Source organism: Limulus polyphemus, unplaced genomic scaffold (assembly GCF_000517525.1).
Source record: "Limulus polyphemus unplaced genomic scaffold, Limulus_polyphemus-2.1.2 Scaffold51, whole genome shotgun sequence".
Classification (NCBI taxonomy): Eukaryota; Metazoa; Arthropoda; class Merostomata; order Xiphosura; family Limulidae; genus Limulus; species Limulus polyphemus.
Window position 1 is genome coordinate 246,214 of NW_013665661.1, and position 5,296 is coordinate 251,509.

Consider the following 5,296-nt stretch of genomic DNA (forward strand, 5'->3'; position numbering starts at 1 on the left):
AACCCGCAGATTGCGAGTCGAGCGCCCTAACCACCTGGCCATGCCGGGGCTTTCTTTCACTTAAGCCTATGTTGTGTTGAAAGATACTTGAAATGTTTATGTGAAGTCTCTGATAGTCTAAACAAGCATTCAATTGTTCACAAAGTAATCTAGCTTCGTGAAATTGTCAGGCTAAAAATTAACAGCCCGTATTTTTTATAACAAGAGATTATTTTTGACATTCACAATCAGCTTCATCTTTTTTCTCCTTTATCTCAAACTCTTTTTTTACTTGAAATAATTCTACTCCATAGCTATCCAGGCTAGACAAATGGTAGTAAACTATTTATAAATCTCAATTTGAATCAGTAATGGACTGACTATCTGAACACCCATGTGGTTTGCTTTGTAATATAACTTGTTCGTCAATTACAACGCTGAGTTAGCTGTCTTCCGTGAATATCTGTTAACGGTTCGACCTTCAGGTTCATAGTCAATACTACACCATTTCCACAGTTACCCAAATTACCCAAATATTGGCTTATTTTGGATTCAGTTGAAGTAAAAAAAAAGATATCCTACTCTTGTACAAACAACCATCATATGTGAACGTTTCCCCAAGGTTGTAGCTTGGCTGTGGTATTTTCTTCTTCCCTTTTTTTTTTGTTACGACTGTATATTGAAGTATCTGAAAAAAAGACAAAATCTTAACAAAGGAATTTTGTGAACGTGAAAGTAAATTATGCGTGGTAACAAATAGTTTACTTTATTTTTTGTCTCCTAACATAATAGCTTTGGCTTTGGATTTGCATACATCAAGATAAAGTGACTTTTTTGTTAAAGAAAACTATTGTATAAAAGAACTTGGGAAAAATAAATTTCTCCGGTAATAAAATCTCGACTTGTGCTAGAAAAGTTGAACCGCAACTATAGAAGTATAGCAGTGCATCTGTAAGCCTCGTAAACGATTGAAAAAGTTTTATAACGTTCTTTAAAACAGATGAAATAAAACTGGAATTTTTAGAAAGGTTTAAAGTAAAACGAAAAAATCTAAATCAGTGGATCAACGGGGGACAGAGAGCACATAGCCCATTGTGTGGCTTTGCACTTTAAAAAAAAAACAGTGGCACAGCGGCATGTCAGTGGACTTACAATGCTAGAAAACGGATTTCGATACCCGTAGTGGGCAGAGCACAGATAGCCCATTGTGTAGCTTTGTGCTTAATTACAAACAAAAAAAAGCGCTGAAAAATTAATAAATAAATAAAAAGATAACTGTGCATAACACTACATCAATAAATAATATTTACAGTTTTGATTTAAATAGGCGTATCCTTCGATTACTAAATATTTTTTCTCTAGAGTCTAGATACTAAAAGGACTTTACTCAATCATCGCTACAATGTAATACAGAAAATAAAACTTGTAACATTTACCGATGGTCGTTTTAATATTGAAAACAGCAGACGGAACTTCAAATTACATCTCTGTTTTGACAGGATTAAAAAAGGTACATTTTACTTCATAACTGCAGCTCTACTCATTAAAAATGCAGGATTTTGTGTGGTGAGGAAGAGAAGGAAATAAACTCTTTAATCGTAAAATTTGTAACCTAATGAAAGTAATATAACTTGGATTAAATTTTAAGCTTATAGAATGGGAAAGTGGGATATAATGGAGTGCAATTATTGGTATATTTTAGCTTACTGTAATAATATCATTGCACATATAAAATCCACGTGTTTACTCCTTCTTGAAAAGGGGATTGAGTAACAAAATATTTTCCCTCCTTTAAATCTACTATTGTAACTACTTACACATTCTGAAATGGTAACAACATAAAATATGTAAGACATACTATACTGTTCATAGTGATTGTTCAACGGGGAATCTTTTGAAAGGTAGTATTTTTGACAATACAAAATCTGAAACATGCAGGAGAAGGAGACGCGAAGTGCTTACTATATGTAGGACCTGGCATGGCCAGGTAGTTTGAGAGCTCGACTCTGAGGGTCGCTGGTTCGAATCCTTGTCCCACCAAACATGCTCGCCCTTTCAGCTGTGGGGGCGTTATAATGTTACGGTCAATACCACTATTCGTTGGTAAAAGAGTAGCCCAAGAATTGGCGGTGGGTGGTGAAGACTAGTTCCCTTCCCTCTAGTCTTTCACTGCTAAATTAGGGACGGCTAGCGCAGATAGTCCCCATGTAGCTTTGTGCGAAATTATAAACAAACAATACTATATATGTAGTGTTTCCAGTAAAGTAAAGAGAATATCAGTTACTTAGTTTACTTTATTGTTATCGTTATATCTACCATCAAGAAAACCTTTAAAACGATCACTAGTAAATACTCTTAGGAAACACTTTATAATAGTTTTAAGCTGTAAATCTAATACCATTAACAGTTAATAATATTGTTAAAAGTATTGTTCACTATAGCGTAGCGTTATAACTATAACACCATTAACAGCTCATAATACTGTGAAAAGCATTGCTCAGAGTGTGTTCATTACTGTTTTATATTATAATTACATAAATAGCACTAGACAATATTGTCACACATATTGTTCACAAAAGGTTAACTGCAGTGTCAAGTTATAACACAAACACAAATAAATAATACTATCAAAAGTACTGTTCACACTAGTTTAACTACAGTATTAAGTCATATTACAAATACCAGTTGATAATATTTTTAAAAACATTGCTCACAGTGTCAAGTTATAGGAAACAACTAGTAGTTAACCCTTTGACTACGAGTTAAAATTTGAATTTAACTCAGTAAAATCTGATGACATGCGCAGAAAGAGGTTTAAAGGATAAGCGTGGTCACAGGGTTAACTCATTCCTTAGTTCTACACATGCGAGTGGAATTATTCACTAGCTTAGTCATGACAACACAATTAACCCACGTTTTACCTGTATGGAAATGAACCCCCGTTATATCTATGAGCAAACAGCTAGAGAATTACATTATTTAATAACATTGATAGATATTAACAATGTTGCGTCAGCTTACTTTTAGTTAATTGTCTTTGAAAACTTTGAGAATATTTAGATTTCATCGTTCTCTAAGGAAAGCCCCCCCCCCAATGGCACAGCGGAATATCTGTGGGCTTTCAATGTTAGAAACCGGGTTTCGATACCTGTGGTGGGTAGAGCACAGATAGTCCATTGTGTAGCTTTGTGCTTAACTTCAAACAAACAAACTCTAAGGAAAGAAAACATACATAGAATACTCATATACGAATTATCAGGTTTCTGGGAGTTAGTACTTTTTGGTATATTCAAGGAAACGCTTACTTATAGTCACTCTACATATACCTCAGACCACACAGGATAATCATATTATATATATATATATATATATATAATGATATATAACCATATATATTCAAAAACGTGTTTGGCAATACAGAACTTCGACCTTCACATATTTCACTTTAATATTCATTAATAGTTAATATTCATTGCCCAATCAAAGTTCTTGGAAGCATTGTTCACCATTTTTGTAAGATATCATAGGTCATTAATCACGATAAAATGTACGATATCTCTGCAGCGTGAAGCACGAGCCTAAGGAATATTATCAAATATTCAGTCTTATTTACTACTAATAATAGTACGTTAATAGAACAAATGTTTTATTACATTTGTAAAACATTAAATACGCAATCATTATCGCACCCCATTATGTATTAGTGATAAAGTTTATCCCCTTTTAGAATCAGTATCGCTCTAATGTGGATTCCAAAGAATAAAACTTAATGGTATTACTAGTACAGGTATAATAAATATTTTATAAACATTTTCAATAATATTTTAACGTACAAAAAACCAAAGACAAATGATGAATTTTTCAAACATGTACATTGACTGGCTGCTTTATTTGAATCCCCAGGTAAATCTGTAAGGGACCCACCATTTAGTCACATATACAAAATAGAACGATCGTATGATGTGTCGAATGGTTGCTTCAGCCTCATAAGTGCATCGAAGCCGACATGTAATTGTTAGTCAGCGTGCTAATGGGTAAGAGGAAGGGTCTCTCTCTGACTATTAATGAATACTTGTCTAGCAGGACCATTTCTTTCATCAAGTGTATATAGATATATCTCAAACAACCTATCTTTGTCAGCGGCAGTCAAAAATATATACAGTGGCTGCTAACCGTTCGTGAATGACCGAGAGAAAAGGCTACTGGACATACTTGTAAAGTGCAATAAACCTCACACCATTTCCAAGTTGATCGATTTTGTAAACAAGGGTCAGGATTCGATTACTTCTAGCCATACAATGAGATGGACATTACAAAAGCTGTCATGTAACAACCAACAACCACTTCGAAATCATGTTATTTCAAATGGAAATAGGAAAGCAAAGCTACACTCGGCTTAGATCGCAAATTGTGGATAAGTAAGCTCTAGTAATGTGTGATATAAGTGTGGATAATTAAGGTCTAGTAATGTGTGATATAATTGTGGATAATTAAGGTCTAGTAATGTGTGATATAATTGTGGATAATTAAGGTCTAGTAGTGTGTGATATAATTGTGGATAATTAAGGTCTAGTAATGTGTGATATAATTGTGGATAATTAAGGTCTAGTAGTGTGTGATATAATTGTGGATAATTAAGGTCTAGTAATGTGTGATATAATTGTGGATAATTAAGGTCTAGTAGTGTGCGATATAATTGTGGATAATTAAGGTCTAGTAGTGTGCGATATAATTGTGGATAATTAAGGTCTAGTAGTGTGTGATATAATTGTGGATAATTAAGGTCTAGTAATGTGTGATATAATTGTGGATAATTAAGGTCTAGTAATGTGTGATATAATTGTGGATAATTAAGGTCTAGTAATGTGTGATATAATTGTGGATAATTAAGATCTAGTAATGTGTGTAATGAATTTATCATTATGTATTTATTTTTAATATGAACTTTGTTTGGATTGAATTTGTATTTAGAAATATGCGTGACTTGTAGTATCAGATATGTGTTGTGTATAACGAATTTGTTATATATTTATTTTAATGTCAACGTTTGTTTGGAATAAGTTTATATTTGAGGACGTGTCTAGCTTACCGTATTAGTTACGTATGGCAAAACTCCAGCCAATTCTCCAAGATTGTAGAATATTCATGAACACAAGAATCAACAACATATCCACTTCCAAAATCGGTATTATCAGAAGTTTCTAGAAAATGTATCTCACCTATAAAAACAACAGAGAACAGAGAAGAGACACGTCTACTAGGAAACTGTTATAACCGAGTAAGCTATAAAGTGTGATTTTGCTAACTCTTATCAACC